This window comes from Microcaecilia unicolor, chromosome 2, assembly GCF_901765095.1.
Source record: "Microcaecilia unicolor chromosome 2, aMicUni1.1, whole genome shotgun sequence".
Taxonomy (NCBI): domain Eukaryota; kingdom Metazoa; phylum Chordata; class Amphibia; order Gymnophiona; family Siphonopidae; genus Microcaecilia; species Microcaecilia unicolor.
Window position 1 is genome coordinate 424,657,910 of NC_044032.1, and position 20,263 is coordinate 424,678,172.

General features: G+C 44.2%; 1 protein-coding gene across 2 annotated transcripts in view; it reads left to right on the forward strand.

The window, feature by feature from the left end:
• The window catches only part of NFKB1 (nuclear factor kappa B subunit 1), a 205,836-nt gene that overhangs the window by 22,575 nt on the left and 162,998 nt on the right, over positions 1-20,263 (forward strand). The window contains exon 2 of one of the 2 annotated variants that reach the window (XM_030190754.1): positions 7,926-8,017. The exons of the other annotated variant lie outside the window; for it this stretch is intronic. The gene's annotated coding sequence lies outside the window, so the exon portion shown is untranslated. The remainder of the gene's footprint in view (positions 1-7,925; positions 8,018-20,263) is intronic. 2 annotated transcript variants of the gene reach the window in all.

The following is a 20,263-nucleotide window of genomic DNA, read 5'->3' on the forward strand; positions in this document are numbered from 1 at the left end:
ATTCTGGAGCGGGCTTGGCTGGAATAGGATACTGAAAGGGACTTGGCTGTGCTTGGCTGGAACAGGATACTGAAAGGGACTTGGCTTAGCAGAGAACTGGGACAGAACTAGCTCAGGCATAGAGCAGGAGCAGAACCTGACTGAAACACACACAGGAACAGAACTTGGCAGAAACAGAGCTCAAGAGCCAGGAAGCAAACATGGCAGACTAAGGGAAGACAAGCAAAGAAGCAATATGCTTACCAGCATCCACAGCTAGAAGGGAAAAGCCAGGCAGATTGAGAGGCAGCAGACACACTTGAATAGCACTGAGGTAATTAGGGACAATGCTGGCTTTTACAGACTCTCAGAATTAACAGACAAGAACTACACACACAGGAAACAGAACAGGGAAAACAGGAACAGAGCTTGGCTAAACACAGAGATTGGCTTAAACACGGAGCTTAACTATAGCAAGCGTCAAAAGCAGGGCTAGACTAAAAGCAGAAGCCAAGGGAAGTCAAACAGATACAGACACCAAGGGCAGGGTGTGGCTCTACAGCCAGGCTTACAGGATCAAGGTACAAAAGCAAACACACAGAAACAAAGCAAAGCATTGAAACACAGCACTCAAAGAAACACAGAACAGACCTTCAGGAACAAAGCCAAGTAGGGAAATGATCTAAACAGGTAACACAAGATTAAGAGACCTCTTGCAAAGGCAGCGTAGGAAAGCTCCCTGGGTTCTTATAAAGGAGTAGGCTGCTAATGTCATAAGTAGGAAATGAAGCAGAAGCAGGGAGACCAAAGTGAGGCTTGGCTTACAGGAAGAACAACAACAGGAAATGAAGCAGGGAGACCAAAGCGAGACTTGGCTTACAGGAAGAACAACAATAGGGGAAAAGGCAGACTGGAGAGGTCACAGAGCTAGATACTGAGAAACAGTAGGTCTGAACATAAGAGCACAGCCACAGCCGTGACATTGTGCTCAGATACCTAACTTTTCTGAATGTCTCTAACCCACTCATGCCCCTTATATGGCCATGCCTCTTTTTGGGTTACATACTAAGGGATTTGGGCACTCAGCACTATAGAACAGCACGCAGCTGGATGAGCTTGCAAATCCTAATTGGTGCCAATTAACATCAATAATTGATTGTTAGTGTCCAATTGTTAATGGCTTGTTATCCAATTAAGTTGTGTGTACGTCTTGGGTCAGTACCTTAATTTGGGTGCAATATATATTTTATTTATTTCAAAGATCTTTAACCTGCCTAAAACCTAAGCAGTTCACAGCAAGTACATTATTAAATAAAAAAACATATACAATACACACATATCAAACAAAATCAACATTTCTTCTCATCCATTATTTCCTCCAACATCAATTATGCTAGTCATACATTATTTATTTATTACATTTGCACCCCGCACTTTCCCACTCATAGCAGGTTCAATGCAGCTTACGTAGTAGTAGGATTACAAAGTAAAGTGTAGAGAGTAAAGGAGATGCAGAGTAATGGAGATGTGTAGGTAGGTAATATGAAGAGAAAGGGTAAGGTGGTAGGAGGAGGTGCTAGTTTTAGGCTAGGTAGAGATAATCAGGGGATAGGGTCAGGGTAAGCATAGTGAAAATTGGAGGAGACGTGGTCTGAGTCATTGCGGTTTTTGCAGGATCAGGTAATGAATAGATGGATTCGTAGAGTTAGGACGTGGTGTTTGGGTAAGCTTCCTTGAATAGATGGGTTTTCAGATATTTTCTGAAGGGTAGGTAGTCTTTAATAGAGCGGATGGGTCTGGGTAGGGCGTTCCAAAGTTGACTGCCTTTGAAGGAGAAGTTGGAATCAAATGAGGATTTGTTCTTGAGACCTTTGAAGTTGGGATAGTGCAGGTCAAGGTAGTTTCGAGAGGATTCCGAAATGTTTCTGGTGGGTAGGTCAATCAAGTTGGTCATGTAACTCGGGGATTCTCCATGGATGATCCTGTGAATCAATGTGTGGACCTTGAAGCTTATTCGTTCTCTTTTAGGGAGCCAGTGTAGCTTTTCACGAAGGGGTGTTGCACTCTCAAATCGTGATTTACCAAAAATGAGTCTGGCTGCTGTGCTTATCCATTATCCTTTCCTAGTCTGCTTTCTACCATTCAAAATACTCATACTCAGAAGCACGTTTACAAGGTCTTTCCAAACCTAAGTGGAATTGCATTATCATTTGTTAACATGACTTATAAGGTCTTGTGTTGGCTCTGGTCATTGCCTCTACATTTAACTGCATTGTGGTCTTGGATCTCAAAGTCCTCTTAGGATGATAAACATGCAAGACATTTGTAAATACCAGGCACTTTTCCATACAGACCCTGATGAATGATGGACAGAACCTTATGCTGTATCCAGTATTTCAGAAATTGGGGTTATATGATCAAATTTAAATGTACCAACAGTCAATCTAGCCGCAGAATTTTGAATAACCTGCAAAGCTTTCATCTGTGAATTTGCAGTTCTTAAATACAAAACATTACAATAATCTACTTTAGCCAGTACCAAACGGGGTTCATTTTTGAAAGATAAAAACATTCAAAAAGTGTCATAAAGCACCATTTGGACATTATTCTTCTCAATACATCCAAATAGGTATTTTCAAAACCTATTTTGCAGACGTTTATCTATGCAATTCGTCTGCAGTGCGGCCAGATCACAAGGGGGTGTGTCGAAGGCGGGATTAGGTTGTTTTGCACTTATTTGGGGTTTTTTTTGGGGGGGGGTTCAAAAAATGGACCACAAAACAAAATGTCCAAAGCACAAAACCTTGTTCAAAACGGTATTTAAAAAAAAAAAAAAGATGTTTTTCTTATTTGGATTTTGGATGTTGTGCAAAATGTCCAAAGTCAGACTTAGTCATCATATCGAAAATGTTCCTCCACATCAACCAGCTCACCTTTATCCATGTGTTTATTCATGCCTTCAAAGAAATTAAGCAAATTGGTGAAGCAAGATTGGCTCCCCTACAAGAAAAGGTTATATAGGTTAGAGCTCTTCCGCCTGGAGAAGAGATGGCCGAGAGGAGATGTAATGTATAAAATCATGAGTGGGGTGAAACAGATAAATGAGAATGGGTAATGGTTATTTACCCTTTCAAGTACTAGGATGAATAGATTGGCACAACTTTCTAAAGCACTTTATAAGATGTTGGTGCTGCAGCTAGTAAGCCTGTTGACTGGTTCACATGCAATGGAGAGAGAGAGAGAGGGAGGGAGGGAGGGAGACACTCTTTTATTGGTCTTACTGTTATTTTTGTGATAAAGATGTCCTGAAATGCTTTGAAAGTTGCTTATTCTTGCAGTCTACATTTCAGACACTCGGGATGAAGAGCTCCATCCTGATGTTATAGATGGTACCACTTTCTGAAGCACCGTATAGGATAGTGGTGCTGCAGCACACTGCCACAGGTGCCAACCAAGGGTCATGACAAGTGCCCCTTGGTATGAAACTGCAACTGATTAGACTTGTGGCCCAAGGACAATATACAGTACAGTTCCTATAATGGATGCACTTTTAGGATTGATTGACTTGGGTTTGAATTTGTTTTTAGGGGTTGGTGGTTATATTTAAAGAAGATGACTGGGTCTTAATTATGAACTCTGATTTAACAGGAGGTTATGAATTTTAATAATAGTGAGGTTGTTTGAGGGGGTGTCATTAGGTGAAGGATATTTAGGAGAATTCCTGGAGGCAGGGTGATTGCTTTAGGGGTCATGTGTTAAGGTGTTATAGATGCTGATCAAGCTGTGCAGGGAAGGAAAGGGGAGAGTTTCATGGAAGCAGAAAAGAGAGAGATAAAGGGCAGATAATTTTTTATTTATAAGAGGAAAAGCTATTTGTTTTATTACCGAAACTTGGCTGAGTGAGGCTGATGACTGTCTTATTATTTAAATGACACTGTCTGGTTATAAGGGTGTGTATAATCTAGGACTGATATGAGAGGTGGGGGAATTCTTGGATTTATTTTCCAAAAATATTATACAGGTCTCCTAATTGTGAGGGTTTATCTTTTTGAGGACGGTTGGTTTTGTAGTTTATTTGGTTTATAGATCTCTGGGTTCTTGGTGGACTTTGTGCGAGTTTGTGAATTTCTTTTTTTCCCCAGTCTGAATTATGGGTTGATTTTCCTTTTGTATTAATGGATTTCAGCGTTCATTTGCAGAACAAGAATTTTTGGATACCATATCTGTTTTGGATTTCACTCAGTGGTTTGATGTGTTTTGTTTTTTTATGTTTTTTGTACCCAATGAGAGAGGTCGTATTTTAGATTTGGTATTTTGTGCTGAAACCAGTACATTGAGCTGATCATTGTTTAACATTTTAGGAAAGGCCAAGTGGTTTAATGTTGAGAGTGCCACTGCTAAGTGGGTTTTGCGGAAATGGAGGAAGAATAGACCTCCAGATTCAAGGACATCATATCTGGCAGCAAATGAGACAGTATTGCTTATTGGTGGATAAAGTGAAGGGGGATTTATTTTAAACAACAAAGTTGAACATTTCTTTCATTAGCTTAAAGTTTGCCATTACCAGGAAACTTAACTCAGCTTTGCCATAAGAAAATGAGGGTTTGCCCTATTTGCCTGTGTGTGTCAGGTCAATATTAGGTGGCTAAAATTCACCATCTTCAGTACTCGACGGACCATCCTTCATTGTTGGATCAGGGAGAAACTGAATATTTTACCCCAAATCTGGTTAGTTTTCTCTTTTTAGATGAGGTTATGGGGATGCTCCTAAGCTCTTTTTGTCTTTTGAATCCCTGTCCACTGGATATCATAAAGAAGACAAGGCTCTGTTCCTGTTTATATTCCACCTTAGACATCATCACCCTATAGGTCATTGAGTTCTGATATTGTGCCTTCTGATTTGAAGTGGTCAATTGTGTATCCTTTGTTAAGCCTTCATTTGACATGGAGTCCCTCCACTTCTTATTGTCCAGTATCAAATATGTCTTTAGACCAGTCGAGACCATAGCGTTCAGAAGATTCTCTACGTTTGTTGAAGATGTTTGGGAGGGAATTATTGGATACAGGATAGTCTGGTTTCAGAATGGATTATAACATTTAAACTTTATTGATCTCTTTCTGAATAGATTGCATCAAGGAATGAATGTGGGTGGTTCATTTTTGGTTATCTCATTAGACATTTCATCATAAGATTTTAACTAACAGACTGTGGGGATTAGACTATGAGGGTCAGGTGCTGAACTCATTTGTCTCTCTTTTAGTGGCCTGAACCTTTCAAGTGTTCTAGGGCAATATATACTCTCTGAAGAATTTTCTGTCTTATCTTGGGTTCTACAAGGATCTTGATTGTTTCCTTTATTATTTATTTTATATTTTACCAGGGCTTTTTTTGAGGGGGTACTTGGGGGTACTGAGTACCGGAACCTTTTCTATTGTGTGCTAAAAATGACCCATGGTCCCCAAGTTTTAATGAAAGAGCTCAGGCCCAACATACAAATTCTGCCTTGTCATAGATTCTGTGACTGGTTGCAAGGGGCTTGGCTGTTGTGGGGTGGGTCCCTCAGTGATCACTCTACCCCTAAAGGGTGGCCTGGCATTTGAGTACCGGCACCTTTTTCGCTAGAAAAATGCACTGTATTTTACACTTATGAGGCATTTATAGACAAGTTTGGAGTATTTTTATTGCTATTCTGTGTATAAAATCCAATTGATTTTCCTAGGAAAAGATTCTCTTGAAGACACCTTTTGGAATTTGGTGGATTATTTAGGGGAAGTGACTGTCTGTTGGCATAGAATTGGTTTGACCTTGATATTTCTAAGATCGAGATCCTAGGGATTTCCAGGTATGCTTTTACAAATTGACAAAACTGCATACAGTGGGGGAAATAAGTATTTGATCCCTTGCTGATTTTGTAAGTTTGCCCACTGACAAAGACATGAGCAGCCCATAATTGAAGGGTAGGTTATTGGTAACAGTGAGAGATAGCACATCACAAATTAAATCCGGAAAATCACATTGTGGAAAGTATATGAATTTATTTGCATTCTGCAGAGGGAAATAAGTATTTAATCCCTCTGGCAAACAAGACCTACTACTTGGTGGCAAAACCCTTGTTGGCAAGCACAGCGGTCAGACGTCTTCTGTAGTTGATGATGAGGTTTGCACACATGTCAGGAGGAATTTTGGTCCACTCCTCTTTGCAGATCATCTCTAAATCATTAAGAGTTCTGGGCTGTCGCTTGGCAACTCGCATCTTCAGCTCCCTCCATAAGTTTTCAATGGGATTAAGGTCTGGTGACTGGCTAGGCCACTCCATGACCCTAATGTGCTTCTTCCTGAGCCACTCCTTTGTTGCCTTGGCTGTATGTTTTGGGTCATTGTCGTGCTGGAAGACCCAGCCACGACCCATTTTTAAGGCCCTGGCGGAGGGAAGGAGGTTGTCACTCAGAATTGTACGGTACATGGCCCCATCCATTCTCCCATTGATGCGGTGAAGTAGTCCTGTGCCCTTAGCAGAGAAACACCCCCAAAACATAACATTTCCACCTCCATGCTTGACAGTGGGGACGGTGTTCTTTGGGTCATAGGCAGCATTTCTCTTCCTCCAAACACGGCGAGTTGAGTTCATGCCAAAGAGCTCAATTTTTGTCTCATCTGACCACAGCACCTTCTCCCAATCACTCTCGGCATCATCCAGGTGTTCACTGGCAAACTTCAGACGGGCCGTCACATGTGCCTTCCGGAGCAGGGGGACCTTGCGGGCACTGCAGGATTGCAATCCGTTATGTCGTAATGTGTTACCAATGGTTTTCGTGGTGACAGTGGTCCCAGCTGCCTTGAGATCATTGACAAGTTCCCCCCTTGTAGTTGTAGGCTGATTTCTAACCTTCCTCATGATCAAGGATACCCCACGAGGTGAGATTTTGCGTGGAGCCCCAGATCTTTGTCGATTGACAGGCATTTTGTACTTCTTCCATTTTCTTACTATGGCACCAACAGTTGTCTCCTTCTCGCCCAGCGTCTTACTGATGGTTTTGTAGCCCATTCCAGCCTTGTGCAGGTGTATGATCTTGTCCCTGACATCCTTAGACAGCTCCTTGCTCTTGGCCATTTTGTAGAGGTTAGAGTCTGACTGATTCACTGAGTCTGTGGACAGGTGTCTTTCATACAGGTGACCATTGCCGACAGCTGTCTGTCATGCAGGTAACGAGTTGATTTGGAGCATCTACCTGGTCTGTAGGGGCCAGATCTCTTACTGGTTGGTGGGGGATCAAATACTTATTTCCCTCTGCAGAATGCAAATAAATTCATATACTTTCCACAATGTGATTTTCCGGATTTAATTTGTGATGTGCTATCTCTCACTGTTACCAATAACCTACCCTTCAATTATGGGCTGCTCATGTCTTTGTCAGTGGGCAAACTTACAAAATCAGCAAGGGATCAAATACTTATTTCCCCCACTGTATCATGAAAAACCCTAATCATCACTGAAGTATGGAGATTGGTATGGCATTTCTAATGTTTCTTGAGAATTTTTTGCTTCTTATTCTTTATTACTTTTTGAGTATTTCTTTAATTTTGCTTTCATATTGAAAGTATAGCGGATATAATGAACTCGGTGAAATCAACTACTACTTTAATGCATTTTTAATTATATTTTGTAGACATCAGAATGTGAAAAGTGTGAAAGAGTGTGAAGACCTTTGCAAGGGACTGTATCAGTCTTTCTTGACCTTGATGAAACCCTTTTAGCATCACTGGAGCAGGCAATTTTAGTTCTGTGCCCGCAAACTCCTTGGATATTTGTTATGTTTGCAGAGTTATGATGAAAGATCTACCATACAAGCAGGAAAAATTGAGAAATTGGGCCAGTCTGTGTCAGATTTCAATAATGTGAGAAAGTGTGGTTCAGGATAAGAATGTGATTTTTTTTTTTTTTTAGGTGAGTGGAGAATTTGAAAACTAATGCTAAGGATTTAAATTGACTTGTTTTGGACTTTTCTAAAGTTTCTTTCTCGCATCTGGGATACATGGGTAAGAACTATCTTTGTTCTGTTTTGAAAATTCCTGATGAGGACTTTCCCCTCTTACTTTGCACTTCTGAAGCTTCCACCTCCAGTCCCTCTTCTCTAACCATTGCAAAGGTGGACCTTAGTTGAGAGGCATGAGCCAGAGCATTCTTTGACCATCCCATAGGCACAGCTGATATGCGACAGGAAACAGGTCCTGGATGCAGAAATTGAATCCCAGTCCCCAGTGCATAATACTGCTTCTAATCTATTGCATTGACTTCAGTAGGAAGACTTTAGTAATTGTGTTAACTGTAAATTGATTTATCTGGGGAAAAAAATGCAGTGGAGCCACATTAAGAACATAAGGTCTTTATCAGTATATGTTATATGTTAATTTATATGTATGATAGAATGAAGTGTTGGGGCTTTTTCAAACCCAACTCCAAAGAGCTATATTAACAGAACATTTGTTCTGCAGCTGGTCATGCACTGGAGGCTTTTTCAATCTAGGATCAAACTAATAATGTTTGAGCATAGGGCTTCACACCCAAATAGGGCCAGATCCTGTATATTATGTCTAAAATGTAGGTGCATTGGAATAACGCGACTAGCGTTATTCTATAAATCGCATCTACAGTAAGGCATGGTTTATAGAACAGCACATACGCCAGGGGAACATGTGTACATTTAGGCATGGCCATTTACGCCACTAAAACCCTAGTGTAAATGTCTGTGCCTAAATGTATTTTATTTATTTATTAAAAAAAAATTAAACCCCTCTATCATAACATTCTAGGTGGTTTTCAAGTCACATACGTAATAAAATCATTACAAAAAACACACTGTTCTTCAAGCACAATACAAAATTAAAACATATAACCCAGCTAAAAATACAGAAGTAACATCAGACCTTAATTGTTGACAAAAGCTAGTGTAAACATCTGAGCCTTCAAACGTTTTCGGTATTGTACAATACAACTTTAATTTGTGAGGTTAAAAGTTATACTTACAAATTTAGGGCCCCTTTTACTAACCTGTGGTAAAAGGGGCCCTATGGTGGTCTTGGCGCTTGGGTTTCCCATGCGTCAAGGCCCCCTTTTACTACAGCGGATAAAAGGCTTTTTGTTTAAAAGGAAAAGGTCTGTGATAAGTTAACCCACTTGCCGCACAGCCATTTCCCGGGGTAGACCTTATTGTCATCTATTTAGGAGGCAGTAAGGGTTCTTGTGGTAACCAGGCAATGCATGGGGCTGCCTGATTACCACCAGGTAAGCCCCTGACGCTAAAAAAAATACACATTTTTTTCAGTGCCGGAAATGGCACGTGGTGGGGGGGCAAAAACTACGGCCAGGTTCCTGCGGTAGCCCGGTGGTACTGGGGAATTGGCATCCCGGCAAGCCTGCGGTAGGCTTGCTGCACGTTCGTAAAAGTGCCCCTTAGTACTGTATTTCATTTGTCTAGATTTATGAGCCTAGTGCTGAAAATCAAGCTCCTAACTTTTTTCCCCGTCCTAAATCTGCTCCTGTTGCCATCTACATTTTCCCCCAGATTCTGTATAAGGTGCGAGAAGTTGTGTGCATTAAATTGGGTGCGCACCCAGTTTATGCATGCACCTTAATTGATTAATGATCCAGTCAGTGCTGATTAGCTGATAACCAATTATCACTAATTGGCTAAAATTGGAATTTACATAAGCTTCTTTTAGAAGTATTCTAAAGAGAGGCATATAGCTGAAAAGGGGGCGTGGCCACGGGATTAGCATGCGTGTGTCTGGGCATTACTCAAATTTACATGCATTGTTACAGAATTTAGGAGAACACGTCTACATTTAGGCGTGGGTGTTCACACCAGGTTTTCAGTGACATAAATGGCTGTGTCTAAATGTAAGCGCGCTCCCCAGCCCTGTGCGCTATTCTATAAACCGCGCCTAACTTTAGGTGTGTGTTATAGAATTAGCGGTAAGCACTTTTTTTTGAGTGCATCCAGGGCCACCGAGGGCCGGGCCCGGGACAAGGCTACCCCCGGGACCCCCCCCCCCCCCCGAGGTCACGTCGCGTTGCACCCCCCCCCCCCCACCCGAGGTCGCCGGGCCCCCCTCCAACCGCTGCCAGTGCCGGGCCCTCTGAACTAACCTGAAACGCCTTCATCTTCGACGCATGCAGCAGCAGCAGGGCAGACCTCTCCTTCCTTCCCTGCCCCGCCCTCACGGACGTTACGTCAGATGAGGGCTGGACACGGAAGGAAGGAGTGGCCTGCCCTGCTGCTGCTGCTTGCGTCGAAGATGAAGGCGCTTCAGGTTAGTTGTGGGAGCGACGGAGAGCGGGTGGGCCGGACTGCGGCGGCCCCGGGCCCCCCCTCTCGGCGGCCCTGAGTGCATCTGTATTTTAGATGCCATTTGCAGAACCTGGCCCTTTATGCTTCTAAATTTAGGATTTTAGTGACATTTTGAACATATATTTAGGCACTCAGCCCTAATACATTTTTGAGAAGCCAATTTAGGAGCATAACTTTCAAAGTTAGGAACATAAATCCTTTGAATATCAGGTCTTTAAAATTTTATATGGACCTATAAGGAGTTTCACTGCTGTAAATTTCCAGTCAGTTGAAACTGTTTAAGGGAGGCCAGGGTTAGATCATTGTAGAGCATGTTACAGTGGCTATAGAAACATTTCACTTTTGCTTTCCCTCTCCTTTTCCCATTCCAAACAAATACTAAGTTGCAGCCTGATGGCTTTCCTTCAGGATGAATGTTATAATCTGATGGAGTTGGAGGTGTGTGTGGAGCAAGATTATCTAGTTGTTATCTAGAAAGTGATTTGGAAGCGTAGCTAATTGCTCTCATTGTTATCGAGCCATCAGTTTTTATGCAAATTTTGGGTTTTTTGTTTATATTGATTGTGATTTTTATTGTAAACTGTTTTAAAGTGTTGGATTGTGAATATTTTTGTGTGTGATACTTTTGAAATTCTCAGGATCTTTCTCCAGATTTCATTGAATTCTGCTATTAAATACTGTATATGGAAACATAGCAATGTGAGTTTTTTCTTATTATGGCCCAATGCTTTAGAGCTTAATTCCTTTTGAATTTAGTCCTGCTCCTTGGTCTTTCCTTTCAGGAAGCGTTTAATTGTTAATATCTCCCCGGTACTTTGAATTGAACAATGTTCTTTCAGGAGTCTTTATTTCTGTTTTATGTTGGTTATTGTAGTGCTTTGCTATTTATGTAAAATATGGCATGTTTTGCTTTACATTGTATTTTTTCCATTTTTATTGTAAGTCACCTGGAGCAAGTTTTGGACTGATATACTGTCAGCTAGTCTTATTTATTTACATCTACTATATGCCTTTTTCTTAATTCTTGTCTTATTCTCACTGTCACCACTCCGTGTGATCTAACTGCTTTCCTTTCATTGCTTTACCTTTCCTTGTCCCATCACCAACTTTTTACCTACTTTAAGGCCTGTTTTACCAAACCGCACTAGTAATCCCAGTGCAGCAATGTCAACAAAGCCCATTCACTTTGAGGCCCTTAATTTCCTTTCCTAGTCTGTCTCATCTGCTCTCTGTTCATTATTCTTGTTTTGCTAAATCCACCAACAGCTCTGACTCCTAGTACTTAATGTAATAATCATAGTGATAGCACAGTGGACAAAAGAAACTGAAGATGACAGGCTAGTATCAGACAGCTAGACTGTAAACAGAACAAATTAACAAAATCACCAGCAAAATACCCCTTTCAACAGCACTGCGGCCTGCATTAAAGTGCGTTCACTTCACATTTCCTCTTTCTTGCCAACTCTAAATGTTCCGTAAAATTTAAAAAATAAATAAAACAGAGAAATGTGTAGTTCTGTCAAAAAAGGAAATTCCCTAGAAATCCTTCAGACTTCTCTTAGAAATCTATATAATTATGTGGCAGTTTTCCTCACAGCTCACCCAGGTATAGTCCGTAGGTGCTTTGCAGACGCATAGACTTTCAAAAATGTATGCAAAGTGAACATGCATGCGTACTTTAGCTTTGAAAATTGCCACAACTACAGGGTACCCACAGACATTGCATTTGCTTTGTTTCTCTAGGTATTTCTTCCGTGGAAAACAACTCATGGGAGAGTAAGTGTGTGTTAAGGGAATTGTGCACAGTTTTGACCAAATTATGATAAATTGCAGTCATATGTTATTTACTTTTAAAACATGCTAGTTTACTGCAGCGCAAGCTAGATAATAATGAGATGCAAAGCATGCAGCTGTGCACAAAGCACCTCATTCCATAGCGTCCCACAGATCAATCCAGAGACTTGTGGGCTGTGTCCCTCTACCAGCAGGTGGAGATAGAGAGAACCTCCGAGGTTTGCTATATGTGGACCTATGTAGCCAAGTAAACCTCAGTATTCTCTCTATCTAGCAGGTGGAAGGACATCTCTGTGCAGCTCTGGTTTGATCTGGCTACTGGTGTCCTTTGGGCCTAGTTTAGCAGTCAGGGGTTAAGTGGCTGTTCGTAGCTTCTGGTGTATAGCTGGTGGTGCCAGGCCCCTCCCGGTCTCCCCCTACCATTCTTCCGTGGCCCGGGGCTGTGGGCCTGATCGGGTGTTGCCTTTCTCTCCTAAGTAAAAAAAAAAAAAAAAAAAAAAAGGTAAGCGTCTCTTTAAGAGACTGTTTTTGTTTAATCATACAGAGGAGCTAGACGGGCTGCGAGTCTGTTTGAGGGGCAGGCGTTTGTGGAGCATGTCAGTGCCTTCTGAGGCGGCTAAGCGCTGCTCCCGGTGTGGGGGCCGGAGAGCAGCGTCGGGGGAGTGTGAGTCGTGCCACCGTCAACCCACAGCGGGTGTTCAGCGCGACGGGGGTTCCCCTCAGGCGTCTGGTGAGTTGGAAGCGCAGGGGATAGTTTCGGCGGTTTCCTCGGGGCAGTTAGTGCAGCGCACATCGGCGGGCTTCATTTTTTTCCTCTCAGGCGCGACCAGCTCTGCACGTGGTGGTTGACAGACAGGAGGCACAGGCTCCGATGGAGGAAAGCAATTTAGAGGGAGCAGGGGAGTCCCTTTCAGTTCCTTTTTCCCCGGATTTTGTTTTATTAATGCACAATGCCTTTCTTCTGAAGAAGTCAGGAGCTTCTTTTCAGGCAGCCCCGTCTCTTCCTCAGCAAACTTCGGTTGCTGCAGCCTCTCAGTCTTTCCTGTCAAAACGTCCCCGGGTGGAGATTTTGGACCCCGAGGAGCTATCTGACACAGATGGCCCGGTTTTGTCCCTGGGCTCTCCCTCAGAATCATTGGATTTGGCAGATGAGGTCACCCTGCCTTCTGAGGAGGGGGATGACCCAATGGCTGCCCACCTTTTTCGCAGAGAAGAGCTTCTCTCCCTGATTATTAGGGCTTTTGAGGTTTTGGCCATTTCACCCCCTAATTCGTCGGGCGGAACAAGTCCAGTGCCCTCTATTATGTCTGGCACCAAATGCCCACCTTGTTCCATTCATGTGCATGAGGCCATGAAAATCCTTATTTCGGCACAGTGGGATACGCCGGACAGTGGGCTTAAGGTTGCTTAGAGCTATGTTGCATCTTTATGCGTTGCTGCTGACTTAGAGTTGCTGAAGGTTCCTACAGAGGATTCATTAATCACAGTGGTCACTAAGAAACCACTCTCCCTGTGGAGGGTGGCACGGCACTCAAGGACCCTCAGGATCGTAAGTTGGAGACTTGCTTGAAGCTGTCCTTTGAAGTAGCAGCCCTTTCCTTGCAAGCTTCAGTTTGTGGCTCCTATGCGGTGCGGGCATGCTTATTGTGGGGACAGAAAGCCTCCTCTCCGGAGGACCTTGTGGTTTTTTTGCTGGCCTTAGAGTCTGGTTTAGCCTTCCTTGCAGATCTTCTTTATGATCTTTTGAGAGCTTTGGCAAAGGAGGTTTCCCTAGCGGTCACTGCGCTTCGCTGGCTGTAGTTGCAACATTGGGCTGCAGACGTGGCCTCTAAGTCACGGCTGGCTAGGCTTCCTTTTAGGGGAAAGCTTTTGTTTGGGACTGACCTAAAACAGATTGTGAAGGACCTTGGTGGCTCTAAGGGCCAGTGCCTCCCAGAGGACAGGTCCAAATTTGTGCGACCGGAAGGACATTGACCTAAGTTTAGGGATACACATCGTTACCGTCCAGGTCGCGGGGTCTCTTTTCAGAGAGCAAGGTCTTCTCAGAGACCTCAGCCCTTTCGAAGTGACAGGCGGGCCTTCCTTTCCGGTAACAGAAACCAGACCGCAGTCAGGTCCACGCAATGATGGGGCCCTGGTCCATCTCCAGCCGGTTATTAGGGGCAGGCTGTCCCTATTCCTGGTGGAGTGGACCAGGGTAACATGCGACGGATGGAGGTTATCGGAGACGGCTGCAAGTTGGAATTGGCTCGCCCGATAGTAGACTCGTTCTGGATTCTCCTTGCAAATCTCCCGCCAAGGTGCGGGCAGTTCATCACACCCTCCTCAACTTATAACGACTGGGAGCCGTCCAGCCTGTACCCCCAGCAGAAGAGGGTGTGGTCGAGATTTATTTTGTGGTGCCAAAAAAGGATGGTTCTTGGCGACCCGTCCTAGATCTTAAGTGCGTCAACAGGTCCTTAAGGGGTTCGGCATTTCCACATGGAAACCCTCCACATGGTGATCGCAGTGGTACAGCCAGGGGAGTTTTTGACATTAGGAGTTACAGACCAAGAAAGGGATCTGTTTGTCGTCGTTGATAATACACTGAAACCTTCTGCTCAGTGTGCTGCTGCGGCTAGGAAAGTGAATAGAATGTTGGGTATTATTAGGAAAGGTATAGAAAACAGGTGTGAGGATGTTATAATGCCATTGTATCGTTCCATGGTGCGACCGCACCTTGAGTATTGTGTCCAATTCTGGTCGCCGCATCTCAAGAAAGATATAGTGGAATTGGAAAAGGTGCAGCGAAGGGCGACTAAAATGATAGCGGGGATGGGATGACTTCCCTATGAAGAAAGACTAAGGAGACTAGGGCTTTTCAGCTTGGAGAAGACGGCTGAGGAGAGACATGATAGAGATCTATAAAATAATGAGTGGAGTGGAACAGGTGGACGTGACGTGTCTGTTCACGCTTTCCAAAAATAGTAGGACTAGGGGGCATGCGATGAAACTACAGTGTAGTACATTTAAAACAAATAGGAGAAAATTTTTCTTCACCCAACGCATAATTAAACTCTGGAATTCATTGCCGGAGAATGTGGTGAAGGCAGTTAGCTTGGCAGAGTTTAAAAAGGGTTTGGGCGGTTTCCTAAAGGACAAGTCCATAGACCGTTACTAAATGGACTTGGGAAAAATCCACAATTTCGGGAATAACTTGTATAAAATGTTTGTACGTTTGGGTAGCTTGCCAGGTGCCTTGACCTGGATTGGCCGCTGTCGGGGACAGGATGCTGGGCTTGATGGGCCTTTGGTCTTTTCCCAGTATGGCATTACTTATGTACTTATTTACACATTCCAATTTGGCCTCCCCACAGGCTTTTTCTTCGCTTTGCAGTGCTCGGTCGTCATTTTCAATTCAAAGCGATGCCCTTCGGCCTAGCCACAGCATCTCGGACTTTTTCCAAGGTCCTTGTCGTAGTGGTGGCCCATCTCAGAAAGGAAGGGATTTAAGTTCATCCTTATCTAGACGACTGGCTTGTGCAGGCGTCTTCTTTCGAGGAGAGTCGACGGACAACCGACAAAGCGGTCGGGTTGCTTCAATCGCTTGGTTGGGTGATCAGCTTCCCAAAATGCAGCCTTACACCCTCCCAGACGCTGGAATACTTGGGAGTGTGCTTCGATACTCGAACAGGGATAGTTTCTCTTTCTTCAGCTCAAGCACAGCGGTTGCAGGGTCAGTTGTGAGCTCTGTTCCAAACTCCAAACCCGCGGGCTTGGGACTATTTACAAGTTCTGAGTTCAATGGCCTCCACCTTGGACGCCGTAAAGTGGGCCAGAGCTCACATGCGCCCCCTGCAGTGGCACCTTCTGAACAGTTGGTCTCCTCTCTCGGAGGATTACGAGGTTCGGGTGCCATGTTCGACCTGTCTGCACACATTCATGTGCTGGTGGTTCATTCAAAAGAATCTAGTGTCGGGCATTCCTCTGCAAACCCCAGAATGGAAGATCGTGACCACGGATGCGTCGCTGTCTGGTTGAGGGGCACATTGCTTCCAACAGACGGCCCAGGGCATTTGGACCTCAGAGGAGGCGTCTTGGTCCATCAACTGCTTGGAGTTGCCGGCGATTCGTCTGGCCCTTCGGGAGTTTCTGTCTCTTCTCTGTGGTTGCCCAGTTAGAGTTCTCTCAGACAATGTGACGGCGGTCACTTACATGAACCGTCGGGGGAACCAGGAGTGCACCACTAGTGCGCGAGGCGGCCCTGATCTGCCATTGGGCAGAGACTTATCTTTCTCTCTCTCTTGATGGCGGCTCATATAGCGGGGTCACAGAATGTGCAAGTGGACTTTTTCACTCGCCACCAGTTGGAGCCAGGGGAGTGGACACTCTTCCCTCTGGCCTTTGATCAGATAGCTGCCCGTTGGGGGATGCCGGTGATGGACTTAACGGCCACCGCATTCAATGCGAAGATTCCCTGTTTCATCAGCAGGGGAAGAGAACTGGGCTCGGAAGGCATCAATGCTCTTCTACAACCTTGGCCCAGGGGCCTGCTCTATGCCTTTCCTCCGAGGCCTATGGTGGGCAAGTTACTGACTCGCATAGCCAGTCATCCCGGTCGAGTGATCCTGGTAGTCCCAGATTGGCCCAGACGTCCCTGGTACGCGGATATGGTCAGGCTTCTGTTCGATCGTCCTCTCCGGCTCCAGGCACAGGACAGTCTCTTGCTGCAGGAACCAATCATGATGGAGGATCCTTCCCCCTTTGGTCTTATGGCCTGGCCCTTGAAAGGGCAAAGTTGAGAAGGAAAGGGTATCCCGACGCAGTTATCGCTACAATGCTTCAGGCTCGGAAAAGATTCACCTCGATAGTTTATGCTAGGGTGTGGCGTACCTTCAATTCGTGGTGTGCGAGTTCGGTATTGTCAGTGGCTTCGGTATCGGTTATCCTCGCGTTTCTTCAGGAGGGTGTACAGAAATCACTCTCATTGAGTTCTCTTAAGGTGCAGGTGGCAGCTCTGGCATGATTTAGAGGCCGGCTTCAGGGGGCGTCGATCGCCTCCCACCCGGATGTGGTTTGTTTTTTAAGGGGCGTAAATCAGTTGTGTCCTCCGCACGTGCCAGTTCTGCCATCCTGGAACCTTAATCTAGTTCTCAAAGTGCTTCAGCGTCCTCCTTTCGAACCCTTATCGGGGATTATGGTTAAGGGTCTTACCTTGAAGGCAATTTTCCTAGTAGCCATTACTTCCGCTCGGAGAATTTCAGAGTTGCATGCTGTTTCTTGCAGAGACCCCTTCCTGCGTTTTACGGAGGCGGGGGTATCGATTAAGACAGTTCATTTGTTTTTGCCCAAGGTGGTTTCTTGTTTCCATTTAGGGCAGTCTCTGCATTTGCCGACTTTTTGCCGGGAAGATTACCTCGAGCAGTTCCGGGCTCTTCGCTGCCTCAACGTGAGACAGGCTCTTCTCAGGTATTTGGAGGTGATGAATGAATTTCGTCTTTCTGACCATCTCTTTGTCCTTTTTGGAGGCAGTAAGAAGCGTCATATGGCTTCCAAGGCCACCATAGCCCGTTGGGTGCGGGAGGCCATCACTTTGGCCTATGTGGCATTGGGCAAGCAAGCCCCTGCGCAAATTCGTGCTCATTCTACGCAAGTTCAGGCATCCTCCTATGCAGAGTCCCGTTTGGTTTCTCTGGAAGATATCTGCAGATCCACTACATGGGCTTCGGTCCATACATTCACTCATCATTATCGGGTGGATGTGGCAGCTCGGCAGGATGCGATGTTTGGCTGGTCAGTGATTTCTGCCGGGTTGGGGGTGTCCCGCCCTACTTGAGGACTGCTTGGGTACATCCCACAAGTCTCTGGATTGATCTGTGGGACGCTATGGAAGGAAAAATTAATTCTTACCTGATAATTTTCTTTCCATTAGTCCCAACAGATCAATCCAGAGGCCCCCTCCCCTGGATTTACTGTCTGCGGTTTTGTTTCGGTTGGTTAGTTTTTTCGGGTTTCGTTGTTCTGAATGTTCCTTCGTTTGATTAAATAATAAAAACAAATAAATTTGGAAGTGGTGGAAGTATGTTGGGCATTTGGTCTGACAATGTCAGGAGAGTTTTCTATTGTTTTCATTCCACTGCTTTGGTATCGTTCATACTGAGGTTTACTTGGCTGCACAGGTCCACATATAGCAAACCTCGGAGGTTCTCTCTATCTCCACCTGCTGGTAGAGGGACACAACCCACAAGTCTCTGGATTGATCTGTTGGGACTAATGGAAAGAAAATGATCAGATAAGAATTAATTTTTCCTTACTCTGCAAACTGAATAACATAGCTTGTATTCAACATCATAAGCTGTGTTTTATTTGTAAAAGATAACACCAGCTTTCTTTCTACAATGGGAACATCAGGGTACAAATATACAGCCTGATGCTCCCAGGAAGCCTCCTAAGGGGCCATTGGCAGGAAAAAAAAATAAACATTACCCCGATTTCTCCCCCTCCCCCATGACCTGGCATTCTTGCCCTCATCCCTTCCCCTGGCACCTAGTAGGGTTTTCCATGGTATATAGCAGGAGAAGGAATTCCCAGTCACTCCTGCCCCATTGGATGCCTAGGTTCAAAATGGTGTCATTGATCAATAGCGTTATTCTTGCAGTATTACCATATCCTTATTTGGCATCTTGACTTCCAGGAAAAGTGAATGACTGTTCAGGATATGGAAAAGAACTGCTTTATTATATTCACATTATGACAAATATGTTGAAATGTGCTTCCTTTCTGAATATACAGATCAGTTCAATAGGCAAGACCTTCTTCCCCCTATGTCTTTTGAATTTTGAGTCCTTCTTTTCAGGAAAGCTAGTTTCTTTTCAAAAAGGTTGTCCACCCTGAATTTGTAAAGAAATAAGAAGGGCATTTTTCTATATGAAGCCTAAATCCAATTTTGGACTTTTTGCTGAAAACGTCCAAAAATCAAGTGGCGAACAGCGATTTTTGAACCAGAAAAAGTCTTATCTTTTTGTTTTGAAAATGGCCATTTGCTAGACGTTTTTGTGCTCAGTGCATCTATCTTTTTGGACTATGGGCTTCCTCTCATTTGCCACGCAGGAATCGCTAGTGCGGCTTTGTAAAAGAAGCCCTAAGTACCGTCTATATAATATGTAAAATTGCTTTGATTGAAACCAAAGGCGGTATATCAAATCCCATTCTCCGCTTTCCCCCACTTGAGGGGAACGAACACCAGGGGCCTTGACCTATAACTGCTCACTTGCTCTCTATTACTCAGAAGCTGACAGGACTTCAAGTACAGGGACCCTAAGGAGTAGGGAGACACTAGTTGTCAGGCAGAGGAAGTGGCAGGAGAAATACCAAGTGAAATTGGGTTTATGGGGTTTTCTGTTCTTTATTTGGCCAGTTGATTGTTGCTTGCAGCGTAGCAAATGAGCTTTTGAATCTGGTCACAGAAAAAAGCACCAAACTCACCCTGTCAAGTGTGCAGTAAAAGTTGATTAAAAAAATTATAAAAATGGAAAAGTAATAGTGAGGAGAAGCAGCTGTAGCTAATGCCTTTTCAGCATCCTGTTCCTGAATGCCACTCTAGCAAAGAGGCCGCACTGCCATGGGCCCAAGTTAGGCCCCAAGCAGAATGGCCCGATTTACTACAGGTGGATTGGGTTTGGCGATAGGCTTCCAATCTGCTGTCTCGGCCTTCGTAGCTCAAAGTTCTTTCGTAACTGTTGACTGTGCCATGTAGATATCTTTAATTATGGTCAGAGCCTTTACCTTTATCATCTTTGCCATGATGATCCTGCCACCCGCTCTTGCTGCCAACTCTGCTAAGGTACCCAAAGTAGGGTATGTGCTTCTGGAGACTGTGGATTATGCAAGTATGTGCATGTGGGGGGGGGGGGGGGGGCACGAAGCTTCCTTAGATATGCCCCGCTGATACCTATTTTAAAGTATTTTTCGATCTCTGGAGATTGATTGTGTTGCAGTTTAAGGTGATTGATTTTTCATTATTTTCTAGTTTCTAGTCAATATTCAAGGAATTTAACTGGTTAACTTCAGGAGTTAACTTGATAAATGGTTCTTTTTAAAAATATTCTACCCTTTATAGACAGGTTAAATTTTGGTCAGACAAGTTAATGCTGATCCAGAA